Raw genomic sequence first — 14,446 nt, 5'->3', positions numbered from 1 at the left:
TCTGTATATATATATATATATATATATATATATATATATATACACACACACATACATGCACACACACTGCATATATTACACAGTATTATACATGCAATATGTACAGATATATAGTATATACCGCAGTGCACTGATATGTGAGGTATGAGGTATAATAGATGCTGTGTGTACAGATATCAGTACACTTCTGTATATACTATATATGTGAGGTACGAGGTATAATAGATGCAGTGTGTACAGATATATAGTATATACAGCAGTGTACTGATATGTGAGGTACGAGGTGTCAATACACTGCTGTATTTACTATATACCTGTACACACTGCATCTATTATACCTCGTACCTCACATATTACACTACTGTATATACTGTATACACTGCATATATTATACCCCGTACCTCACATATCAGTACACTGCTGTATATACTATATACCTGTACACACTGCATCTATTATACCCTGTACCTCACATATCAGAACACTAGGGAATATACTATATACCTGTACACACTGCATCTATTATACCGCGTACCTCACATAACTGTACACTGCTGTATATAATATACATCTGCATCTATTATACCTCTTTTGTGTGCCAGGGCTGTTTTGTAATCCCATTCCGGCCCTGATGGCATAAATTATAAAACGCAGCAGCAAGAATAGTTCATGGAACAAAGGGAGGGGCTATAAAAGGGGAATGGGGGCCCAATTTAGATTCCTGCTATGGGGCCCAGTGATTTTTATGTACGCCCCTGGCTGCAGGCACTAGGCCGGCAGCCTATCAGAGGCCGGCGCAATGACGTCATCGTGCCGCCTGAGCCTTACATTACAGCGTGGGACACAGGAAGAGGCTGCATCGCATCGCTGACACTTAGGTAAGTATGTGGTTTTTTTTTGTTTTTTTTTACAATAGTGTTACTGGCACATTGGGGGGGCTTATTACAAAACTGGCACATGATGATGGGGGGGACTTTATACTGGCACATGATGATGGGGGGGAACCCACAGTCCTTTGTTCTATTGCTTTAAGTATATTCTTGTTTTGAAACAACATTGATTCTTTCTTAAAAACGGGGGGGGGGGGGGGGGGGGGGGGGGGGCGGGGGCGCAGTTTGCCATCTTCGCCCTGGGCACCAAATGGCCTTGTCCCAGCCCTGGACACAATCTTCTGTTTAGTGCGGTTGATCAATTTTTTAGGGTACCCCCTCTTGCTAAACTTGTTGCACATTTCATCAACTCTATATCCAAACTGAGTATCATCCGATACAATGCGCCGTACCCTAAGCAATTGACTCCATGGTAGGGAGTTTACCATATTCTGAGGATGACTACTATCATACATCAATAAAGTATTTCTATCCGTGGGTTTTTGGAAGAGATCGGTTAAGATCTTTCCCTCCTGTACAAGAACTCGAACGTCAAGGAACTGCAGCTCACGGACCCCTCGGATTCCTTTTGTGTCCATCTTTGGGGGTGACAGTGGTAGTATTGCTACCATCCTTAGACAAGAATGGCAGATCTTGCAGAAAGGATTGCCTACAGTCACTGAATTTGCAGTTCCCCCAATGATGGCATACAAACGAAGTCCTAATTTGCGAGACAGAATTGTGAAAGCAGATATAGGAGGTAAAGATATGGAGAGACAGAAGAGGTTGGCACCACTGAGGAGAGGCAATTTCCCTTGCCTTTCATGTTGCAACTGTAGTGGCATCATGAAAGGCGACGGTTTTGCGCACCCTTATAGTGGTAAACGGTTTAAAATTAAAGGACACTATACATGTAGGTCCACTGATGTGGTCTACATGATACAGTGCCCGTGCAGTTTGATATACATGGGGGAGACCACGATGGAATTGAGAGAAAGAATTAATAAACACAAAAGTACAATAAGGAAGGGTGCACTTGACAAACCGGTTGCAAAACATTTAATTGAACACAATCATTCTATTAATCAATTAAGATTTCATGCTATTGATAGCATAGGATATTTGAGACGGGGGGGGGGGGGGGGGTGACAGAAAGGAAATCCTGAGGAGAAAGGAGTTAAAATGGATCCATACCCTTAGGTCTCTACAACCTTTTGGTCTGAATATAGAATTTAATGTCACGTCCATTGACTAGGATGGGTAGCTAGTGTGTCCTCTAGGTATAGGGACATCTTGTTTTTAGAATATATGTAAAATACTCCTTGTGGATCTATCCCCTATTCATGGGGTAATCATATATTCATAGACTCATTAACATGCTATGATTCTGTGTATATGTGATTTATCATATACATCCATAATGTTTGTTATTGATGCATACCATGAATGTTGAATTGTGTATCTCTTCTCCCATTGTTATGGGTATTAGGGTATGTGATGGACTGTGTTATCCCTTGCAGATTATACGGCCATGCTGGGGATGTGATTTCTATATTGTGATTGATCGGAATTGTCCCATGTGATCATTACCCATAGGGATGCAAGATAAATCTGATTACCTGCAGTAATAGGAAGGTTTCCTACAGATGCGTCTTCGTTACCATGGCACTGACGCTTGCGCTGTATTGACACCGGACGTGGGCGTCCACGTGATACGTTCGACCGACGCACAAGTGCGCGTTCGGATGACGTCTGTGGACTCGACGCGCGATTAAGGACGTCATTAGTATTTGGAGACGGCTGATTGGCCCAAGGAACGAGCGCCTTCAGTCACCATGGAGACGATCGATACATCCGGTCAGGCAAGTGCATCGATGCGCGGCTGCGCACTTCACATGGGACAACGCCAACATGAACAGCATGGCCATGGCAGGTCTCTAACCAGGTGCAAGGTAATTTGTGGATGTAAGCGTTTTAATAAGTGATAATTTGCATTGATGATCCGAAGGGGCGTGTGTTTTATGTGGGGTATATATACACCTATTGTCATTGATGTCATTAGGCTTGACAAAGGCTGACTTTCAGCCGAAACGTTGCTGTCATTTTTGTCTTGAGGTCGAAATAAAGAACATTGGATGATGTGAGATGCTGCCAGAGCCATTTTTATTTCTTTGTCTATCCTGAGGATAGGCCATCAATGGTAAACTCCTGGAATACCCCTTTAGAATTTTTATTTCAAGGGACACATGTCAGATTTGAAAAATGGGGCTGTGACAAGGCAAAAACTGGAAGTTTCAGAAGAAGAATCTATGGTTGCCTTTAGGTACTCCTTTTGTTTAGTTGTTCAGTTCACAAATTTACTGAAATCTTTGAATTCTTCCTTGTTAACAAGTGTCATTTGGTTGTGTTCCCTAATTCAGCTCTAAAAAATGTTGGCCATATGTATATTCTCCATGACATCAATGGTCTATATGCAGTTCTATTCTGGTGACTTTGGTGCTTAAAGAGATTGTCCAGGATTTTGGTACTGATGGCCTATCCTCAGGTTAGGCCATTCTTTTCCGATCAGCGGGAGTTCGGCAACCCGCACCCCCACCTTTTTTGGCCACAGCACAACACAGCTCCATCCATTGTGTAGTGGATGGAACTGGTTACTGCAGAGCTGCTCCCATTCATTTCAATGGGAGCATTGCTGTATTAACCAGCTCTGTCCACTACACAATGGACATAGCTCTGTAGTTCCAATGCTGACTTCTGCGCCAAAGCAATTGCAAAACAGCTGATTAGCGGGGGTGTTGGTTGTCGAACCCCTGCCTATTAGATATGGATTATATCATATCCTGTGAATAGACCATCAATTGTAAAATCCTGGACAACCCTATTAAAGTGATATAACTGTGGAACAGATTTGTTTTCACCCTGATAGCAAGAATGCCAAGGGCCCCCCATAGCAAATCGCTAGGGGGACACATGGTGGCCTAGTCACTGTCATTTTAATAAAAATTATAATGGTCTGTTCCATATGGCTATGTGTTCTATATGGCTGGTGTTGTGTTTCCCCACCCTTTTGTGTCTTTCCCCCTTCTTGTGTTTCAGTGGTACTTACCAGCCTGGTCATCTTAAGGTCAACTGTGCTTGGCACGAGTGGTCATTTCTGGTCCTGTCCAGTTCTGAGGCGGGAAGATTCTGTGATATTGATTGGTCCAGGAGGTAAACGGCGGGTAAATTCTCCTTTATATTGGAGTGCTCGGCTGGGGTCCGTGCCTGTAAGAAGACCTGGATCAGCGCCCCACCCGCTCTCCCTTAATTTTGTCTGTTGCGACATTTATTAGTGGGAGTTTGTCGCCCAGCTAATGCTGGGTGGACTGGTGGTTATGGTTTTCTGGATTTTAATGGTTGATTGATTTGGAATGAATTTTAATTAATTTATGGTAATTATTATTTATTATGGTAATTGAATATCCTAATTCGTTTCTTTTAAGGTTATCCTTAATAAACCATATATTTCCACTTAGAAGGTGTCTGTGTATTTTATTTATTAAAGTTGGTTAATGACTATGTGACTTGGGCCACCATGTTATGGAGTCTACTGAGAAGAGAGTAATCAGAACAAAGCTAAATATTATATGGTATCTTGAAAAAGGGAAGCTGGTGGGTATGAGATGCACCAGAAAGAGTGGTTCTTGAATTCTAGAAGGTGCCATTTTTTAATCCATTAGTGTGGGTGATGACAAGCTCAACACGGGCACAGCACACATATTGCCAGGAGGCTATAGAGGTTCAGGTTCATGTGTATCTGTTTCCCTATGGCTAATAGTTCTGAATCTTTAAATTCAGGGCTCTAATTTTATCCATATGAAAAACAAGGACCAAATATTGTCAATTATAATAAAACACTACACTATAAAGATTTGTAACAGGCCATACAAATGAAGCTTCAGAAGTAAAATAGATGAAACCTAGTTTTTATGGTAGTTATGTAAAACAGTAGTAATCAAATAAGATATACTACTGCCAGCATAAGAATGAGTCTATGATTGCAATCATCTTGCAGCCAGCTTAACATATATTGTATAATGTGTTTTACATTACAGAGAAAATCCCCCACCACGATGCATAACATTATTGATACTTGAGACACATGAGATTACATCTGAGGAACAGAAGACAGCAAACTGAAAGTAATAAACATAAAATCCTACTGAGTGAGAGAATAAGCAGAACACAGAGTAAATCTTTGACTGGCATGTAACACAAAAACCATTACTTGTTACATCAAAGAGTCATCATTATCCATTTTGCTGTTTTTTTTTTATTCTTCTTTCCATATATTTGCTATATATTTGATTGATGTTGTGTATCTTTATACCGAACATCTTTTTATAGGATAAAGATTTCCCCTAAATAGTACCAGTGGCATACCTCCAATACAGGCAGACCACACAGCTGCTAGTTGAGCCCGTCGGGAAAAGGGGACTGCAGTTGTAATGGTATCCCTTGCCCCTTTAAAGGTACCTACGATTATATGTCCCTCTGATAGAGCAAGTAGTCATGATGCCAGTTGCATTGCTGCAACGAGGACCTGGAGTCCCCTTTGTGGATGGTAGTGTTGGTACCCAGGTGTAGGATTGCCAGAGTGGTATAAGGGTTGCCTATGGTGTTCCTTAGGTGTAGCTTTAGCACTTTGTCACGGTGCTCCTACCTGGATATCCTTGGATCCCAGACGTGGTTGGATGAAGCAAAAAGGGATGAATAACTTGGATGGTGAAGGAATAATTAAGGTCCAGACTTGTAGTAAGGTTGAACACAGCTTTACTTGCACATAAACGGTAATCCAAACAGTTTCCAACCTTTATCTTGGTCATCAGCAGGTATTGGCTTAGCTTCTGGCTGGCAAATACTTCTGCAACAATATCAGCTCTGCTATACTGTAGCTTTCTCAGCTCTGCTATGCTGGCTGGGTTAAATAGGAAAATGTTCCTCTTCTGCTGGAACTGGAACTTAGCTGTCTGTAGTCTGTCTCTTACTTTAATCCTAGGAACTTCTTCCTGGCTTCAAGCTTACTTAGCTTGGGGTTAAAGGGGTATTCCCATCTTAGACAATGGGGGCATATCGCTAGGCTATGCCCCCATTGTCTCATAGGTGCGGGTCCCACCGCTGGGACCCACACCTATATCGAGAACGGAGCGGGGAGCGCTGTGGCTGGAGGACCCCATATTTCCTGGGGTACGTCCACCACCAAGCTCTAATCCCCGCCTCTCCCATAGAAGTGAATGGGAGCTTGCCGGCTATTTTCGGCGGCCCCATAGAAATTAATGGAGGGCTGCTGTGCATGCGCAGTGCGCTCTCCTTCACTTTTGGGGCTCCATTCTCGATATACAGTGCTTCCCATAATTATTCATACCCCTGGCAAATTTTGACTTAAAGTTACTTTTATTCAACCAGCAAGTAATTTTATGATGGGAAATGACATAGGTGTCTCCCAAAAGATAATAAGATGATGTACAAGAGGTATTATTGTGGGGAAAAAACATAATTTCTCAGCTTTTATTTACAATTGAGCAAAAAGTGTTCAGTTGGCGACGGCGTAAAAAAGGAGAAGCCTTCAACCCAAAGAACACCATCCCCACTGTCAAACATGGTGGTGGAAACCTAATGCTTTGGGGGGGTTTTCAGCCAATGGACCAGGGAACCTAATCACAGTAAACGGCACCATGAAAAAAGAGCAATACATGAGGATTCTCAACGGCAACATCAGGCAGTCTGCAGAGAAATTTGGCCTTGGGCACCAGTGGACATTTCAGCATGACAATGACCCAAAACACACAGCAAAAGTGGTGAAGAAATGGTTAGCAGACAACAACATTAATGTTTTGTAATGGCCCAGCCATTCCAGTCCAGACTTGAATCCAGTTGAGAATCTGTGGAGGGAGCTAAAGATCAGGGTGATGGCAAGAAGACCCTCCAACCTGAAAGATTTGGAGCTCATTGCTAAAGATGAATGGGCAAAAATACCTGTGGAGACATGCAAAAAGCTGGTCTGCAATTATAGGAAGCGTTTGCTTGCTGTAATAGCCAATAAAGGCTTTTCTATTGATTATTGAGAAGGGTATGAATAATTTTGGACTGGACACTTTTTGCTGAAATGTAAATAAAAGCTGAGAAATGTTTTTTTTCCACAATAATGCCTCTTGTACATCGTCGTATTATCTTTTGGGAGACACCTATGTTATTTCCCGTCAAAAAATTACTTGCTGGTTGCATAAAAGTAACTTTAAGTCAAAATTTGCCAGGGGTAGGAATAATTATGGGCAGCACTGTAGGTGCGGGTCCCAAGCGGTGGGACCCGCACCTATAAGACAATGGGGACATATCCTAGCGATATGCCCACATTGTCTGAGAGGAGAAAACCTCTTTAAGGCAATGCAAGCCCAGGAGGGAACAAGCAACCATATAGGCTTCAGAGGCAGGGCCTATAGGCCCAGCAGAGCAGAAAGAGCTCTGCTGGCCGACACACAACCTCTCCCCAGGAGGGGAAGGCTAGACTGACTAACTCTGACTAAACTCCCCCCTCTCTAAAGAGGGCTGGAATGAAACTAAAAGGTTCCTCTCCAGAGAAACTAGCTCTGCACAGATTGCCGCCACCTGCTGGTGAGCCAGGCACATTACACTTGAGCAGTCAAGTATGAGGAAGTACATATACACATTGCAGGAAATGGTAATAAATATATATGATGACACAGGATGCACCATTTAAGATAGTGGGGGTCCAAAAGAGGTGGTAATGCCACTCAGGGGTATTGCACAGTGAACTAAAGGCCCCGCCCTTAAATACACTCATTACTATCCAGTTCCAGTATAGCATCCCTATCATAAGTGGAGAAAGCTAAAGACCTGTGATGATGTCATCACAGGTCCTGTACATCTAGTAAAGGAACTGCACAGAGGATGGTGTAGTTCCTAGGTTAGATAGGAAAATCTGCCAGGACCTGTGATGACATCATCATCATCACAGGTCCTCTACATCTAGTAAAGGAATTGCACAGACCATAATCAAGGTCCTTCAACCCCCAACATCATGGAGAAGAACTGCTGATGTACCTGCCAGTACCCTTTGGGGAGGTCCAAAACAGAAAAATACCGGGCTTGGCCTAACTTCTCAATAAGCTCATCCACTCGGGGCATGGGATATGCATCAAGCTTGGAAACCTCATTAAGTTTATGGTGTAATACCCCTGAGTGGCATTACCACCTCTTTTGGACCTCCACTATCTTAAATGGTGCATCCTGTGTCATCATATATATTTATTGCCATTTCCTGCAATGTGTATATGTACTTCCTCATAATTGACTGCTCAAGTGTAATGTGCCTGGCTCACCAGGAGGTGGTGGCAATCTGTGCAGAGCTAGTTTCTCTGGAGAGGAACCTTCTAGTTCCATTCCAGCCCTCCAGTACTGAAGACCATATCTCCAGAAGGATATTGGTACTTTGGAGAGAGTTCAGAGAAGAGCTACTAAACTAGTACATGGATTGCAGGATAAAACTTACCAGGAAAGATTAAAGAACCCTAACATGTATAGCTTGGAAGAAAGACGAGACAGAGGGGATATGATAGAAACTTTTAAATACATAAAGGGAATCAATAAGGTAAAAGAGGAGAGAATATTTAAAAGAAGAAAAACTGCTACAAGAGGACATAGTTTTAAATTAGAGGGGCAAAGGTTTAAAAGTAATATCAGGAAGTATTACTTTACTGAGAGAGTAGTGGATGCATGGAATAGCCTTCCTGCAGATGTGGTAGCTGCAAATACAGTGAAGGAGTTTAAGCATGCATGGGATAGGCATAAGGCCATCCTTCATATAAGATAGGGCCAGTGGCTATTCAAAGTTTTCAGTATATTGGGCAGACTAGATGGGCCAAATGGTTCTTATTTGCCGACACATTCTATGTTTCTATGTTTCTAAGTTTGCGGAAGTCGTTACAGAATCGTAATGTCCCGTCCAGCTTGGGTATTAAGACTATCGGACTGGCCCACTCACTTTTTGACTCCTCGATGACACATAGCTGTAACATCAGCTGCACTTCTACCGAGATGGCTTGTCGCCGTGACTCAGGTACCCGGTATGGTTTCAACCGGATTCTGGCCTGAGGCTCAGTGACAATGTCATGTCGGATGATAGAAGTGCATCCAGGGAGGTCCGAAAACACATCCCTGGCCTCCTAAGTCTGTTTAAAGGAAAAGTTGTCAGCAATCGTTACTGTGGCAACTGCTTCCCTCGTATCAGACTGTGGGACTGGAAACTCTACGCCCAGAAAACCCGGCGGGGTGCTGTTGTCCGTACTGGTCCCCCTATCTTTCCATGGTTTCAGTAAGTTTACATGGTACACCTGCTGGGCTGCCTCCATATGTTCCTTAGCCAATGGCAACACTGTCTCCTTTCGCTCTTGCATCCGAGTGACATACTCAATCACACTTTTATGCGGTGTGGGTTGTTGTTCCCACGCCTCTTTGGCTATGTCCAACAGACCACACGGATGTCGGCCATACAGCAGTTTGAAGGGCGAGAACCCAGTAGAGGCCTGGGGCACCTTTCACACTGCGAACATGAGATAGGCCAGTATAAGATCCCAATCCCTCCCATCTGTAGACACCACTCGCTTTAACATGTTTTTCAAGGTTTGATTAATCCTCTCTACCAGGCCATCCATTTGCAGGTGATAGACGGACGTCCGCAACTGTTTGATCTATCTGTTTGCGGGTGATAGACGGATGTCTGCAACTGTTTGATCTGTAGTAGTTTACTGAGTTCCCTCATGACTTTTGACATAAAAGGGGTCCCCTGGTCAGTCAGAATCTCTTTAGGTAGACCCATTCAGGGAAACATCTGCACTAACTCTTTGGCTATGAGTTTGGCCTAGGTATGTTGCAGCGGCACCGCGTTCTGGGTACCGAGTGGCATAGTCCAGCACTACCAAGATGTGTTGGTGCCCTCTAGCGGACTTCGGTACTTAGCCTATGAGATCCATAGCGATCCACTCGAATGGAACCTCAATAATCGGGAAAGGGACCAGGGGACTACGGAAATGTGTCTGGGGCTGGTTATCTGGCAGGTTGGGCAAGACTTGCAATACTCTTCCACCTCTCTGAACACACCGGGCCAGTAAAACCGCTGTAGAATCCAGTCCTGCGTTTTCTGCTGGCCCAGGTGTCCCCCAAGAACATGTTGGTGGGCTAACTCCAATACGAGCTTGCAATACGCCTTGGGCACCACCAACTGTTCAATATGCTCACCCTCTAGTTGATTTACCCGGTACAGCATCTCCTGTTGAACCACAAAACGGGGGAACATAGACTCGGTCCCCGATTGTTGCAGCTCACCCTGAACTACTACCACATTTTCCCAGGCTCGAGATAGAGTCGGGTCCTGGTGCTGTGCTGTACCAAAATGGTCTCCAGAGACGTTGAGGTCTGCCAACTCCGGACCCGGGGGCAAATCCTCCACGTCTCCCACCATTACATTCAGCGAGGTTGGCTCCCCCCCTTCTACCGCAGTGGCGGCCACCCCTACTGCTGGCCCTTCGGTCTCAGGTTCCCAGGGTTCTGGTTTCCCCTCTGAGCAAGGCCATTCTATTGGGGTTACTCCTGACCCATGGGTATCAGTGACTATCGCCTCAGGCCACAGTGACGGGAAACCGGGGAAGTCTCTCCCTCCCTTCTTTAAGTCTCCATGGATGCACACAACGCCGACTTTTCGGCCTGTATACTCGGCGGGCCGCACCAGGGCTCATTTTACCAGGGACACCAGGCTGCCTGAGTCCAGCAGCGCCACCGCCAGGGTATCTCCCACTTATACCTGGCACAGGGGACTATTGTCTATTGTCTCGGGGGTACCGGTTGCACACAGCCTCCTGGCATGCATTGAGGGGCGGTAGCCTTAGTTAGTGTCCATGGGTTCCTCCCGATGGGGACAGTTGGCCTTTATGTGACCAGGCTCTTGACACCGCCAACAGACCATCGGAGCTGGGTCTGTAGGGAGTATATCGCGGGCGGTTTTGCTGGCACTAGCCGCCTGGTCGAGGGTGGAGATTTCCGGGGTTTAACTGGTCTCCTCCCAAAATAACCCCCCTGTAGATTTCTGGTGGCCTCATAGCGCTCCACCAGGTTGACCATCTCTAGGGCATTACCAGGGGACACCTGGCCGATCCAGTGCTGGGGAGGGTATGACAAAGCCCTCCAGAACACATCAGCGGACGCAGTATAGAGGCAAGGAACCAGGTTGTAAATCAAACTTCAGTGTTTTATTCACACTCCGCAAAACATAACAGTCTTGGTGCTTGTTCATACACAGCAAAACAAAACAATGTTCACCTGGAATCCTAGGTGTCAGTTCACACCCGGCTGAATGCTCAGCCACAGAAAAGTTCACTGGTAGGCTTCCAGGCAGCCTGCACGCCTGTTTGCAGTCTTCAGCCTTCAGCACAGAGGACTCCACAGCTTCACTGTCAGATGTAGGTAGATCCACACCAACTGATAGTGCTGACTGCTTTAAAAGCCTGCCAAGACCCGGCCTGGAACGTGGGGAGAAGCCACCCACCCAGCACTTTTGACTACTCCCAGTAAAAGCCGTCCCGGATCAACTTTACAGCCATACTAAACAGCTGAAGTGTCAGACTGCAATCTGCAATAATGACACTTGAGAAAAACCAGCTCTGACCTCACTGAGGCCAGGAACCTCGGTGACACATACCGACCGTCAATGACAGCCCCTTGTGCCTTCCTACAATATATACACTGCTCAAAGAAATAAAGGGAACACAAAAATAACACATCCTAGATCTGAGTTAATTAAATATTCTTCTGAAATACTTTGTTCTTTACATAGTTGAATGTGCTGACAACAAAATCACACAAAAATTAAAAATGGAAATCAAATTTTTCAACCCATGGAGGTCTGGATTTGGAGTCACACTCAAAATTAAAGTGGAAAAACACACTACAGGCTGATCCAACTTTGATGTAATGTCCTTAAAACAAGTCAAAATGAGGCTCAGTAGTGTGTGTGGCCTCCACGTGCCTGTATGACTTCCCTACAACGCCTGTGCATGCTCCTGATGAGGTGGCGGACAGTCTCCTGAGGGATCTCCTCCCAGACCTGGACTAAAGCATCTGCCAACTCCTGGACAGTCTGTGGTGCAACGTGACGTTGGTGGATAGAGCGAGACATGATGTCCCAGATGTGCTCAATTGGATTCAGGTCTGGGGAACGGGCGGGCCAGTCCATAGCATCAATGCCTTCGTCTTGCAGGAACTGCTGACACACTCCAGCCACATGAGGTCTAGCATTGTCTTGCATTAGGAGGAACCCAGGGCCAACTGCACCAGTATATGGTCTCACAAGGGGTCTGAGGATCTCATCTCGGTACCTAATGGCAGTCAGGCTACCTCTGGCGAGCACATGGAGGGCTGTGCGGCCCTCCAAAGAAATGCCACCCCACACCATTACTGACCCAATGCCAAACCGGTCATGCTGGAGGATGTTGCAGGCATCAGAACGTTCTCCACGGCGTCTCCAGACTCTGTCACGTCTGTCACATGTGCTCAGTGTGAACCTGCTTTCATCTGTGAAGAGCACAGGGCGCCAGTGGCGAATATGCCAATCTTGGTGTTCTCTGGCAAATGCCAAACGTCCTGCACGGTGTTGGGCTGTAAGCACAACCCCCACCTGTGGACGTCGGGCCCTCATATCACCCTCATGGAGTCTGTTTCTGACCGTTTGAGCAGACACATGCACATTTGTGGCCTGCTGGAGGTCATTTTGCAGGGCTCTGGCAGTGCTCCTCCTGTTCCTCCTTGCACAAAGGCGGAGGTAGCGGTCCTGCTGCTGGGTTGTTGCCCTCCTACGACCTCCTCCACGTCTCCTGATGTACTGGCCTGTCTCCTGGTAGCGCCTCCATGCTCTGGACACTACGCTGACAGACACAGCAAACCTTCTTGCCACAGCTCGCATTGATGTGCCATCCTGGATAAGCTGCACTACCTGAGCCACTTGTGTGGGTTGTAGACTCTGTCTCATGCTACCACTAGAGTGAAAGCACCGCCAGCATTCAAAAGTGACCAAAACATCAGCCAGGAAGCATAGGAACTGAGAAGAGGTCTGTGGTCACCACCTGCAGAATCACTCCTTTATTGGGGGTGTCTTGCTAATTGCCTATAATTTCCACCTGTTGTCTATTCCATTTGCACAACAGCATGTGAAATTGATTGTCACTCAGTGTTGCTTCCTAAGTGGACAGTTTGATTTCACAGAAGTGTGATTGACTTGGAGTTACATTGTGTTGTTTAAGTGTTCCCTTTATTTTTTTGAGCAGTGTATATATATATATATATATATATATATATATACACACACTGCATCTATTATACAGTAAAATAGATGCAGTGGACATAGGTACAGTATTTAGTATATACAGCAGTGTAATGATGTGTGAGGTACAATCTATAATACATGCAGTCTGTACAGATATATACCCTGTTTCCCCGAAAATAAGACAGTGTCTTATATTAATTTTTGCTCCAAAAGATGCGCTAGGTCTTATTTTCAGGGGATGTCTTATTTTTCCATGAAGAAAAATACAGTACACATTTATTGTTGAACAAATAAAAAGGAAATCAGGGTGGGGAGGGGGATCACTTAAAATGGCACAGGGTGATCAGAGGGGGGAATCAAAATGACACAGGGTGATCAGGGTGGGGAGGGGGATCATTTAAAATGACACAGGGGGATCAGGGTGGGGGGGGGGGGGATCACTTAAAATGGCACAGGGTGATCAGAGAAGGGAATCAAAATGACACAGGGGTATCAGGGTGGGGAGGGGGATCACTTAAAATGACACAGGGGGATCAGGGTGGGGAGGGGGATCACTTAAAATGACACAGGGGGATCAGAAGGGGGAATCTAAATGGTACAGGAGAATCAGAGGGGTGGGGTAACTATAGCATTTTAGTACCCCCTTCTGATCCTCCTGTGTCATTTTGATTCCCCCCTCTGATCCCCCTGTGTCATTTTAAATGATCCCCCTCCCCACCCTGATCCCCCTGTGTCATTTTAAGTGATCCCCCTCCCCACCCTGATCACCCTGTGTCATTTTGATATCACCCTGTGTCATTTTAATTACCGTTTTTAGTCTCCCCCCCCCATCTTCACCAGACATCCCCCACCTTCCATCAGATATCCCCCCCCCCTACCTGTCACTCCATCCCCTGTGTGTCCGTGCCAGCCAAGTTGTGAGACTTCATCAGGGCAGAGCGAGCAGCGGGCAGAAGAAGGTGACAGCTTGTCCTGGCGGCGGCTGCGGCCAATCAGTGAGCGCCTTACATTCTGGGGTGGCTTGCTTTATAATCGGGGATGCTTTATTATCGGGGAGGCCTTATTTTCGGGGGGATGCCTTATATTACAGCGATAGGCAAAACTAGAAGTAGGTCTTATTTTCGGGGGATGTCTTATTTTCGGGGAAACAGGGTAGTATATTCAGCAGTGTACTGATTTGTAAGGTACGAAGTATAATAGATGCAGT

This window comes from Bufo bufo, chromosome 2 (genome assembly GCF_905171765.1).
Source record: "Bufo bufo chromosome 2, aBufBuf1.1, whole genome shotgun sequence".
Taxonomy (NCBI): domain Eukaryota; kingdom Metazoa; phylum Chordata; class Amphibia; order Anura; family Bufonidae; genus Bufo; species Bufo bufo.
The sequence above is the reverse complement of the archived record's forward strand: the minus strand, read 5'-3'. Positions refer to the sequence as shown.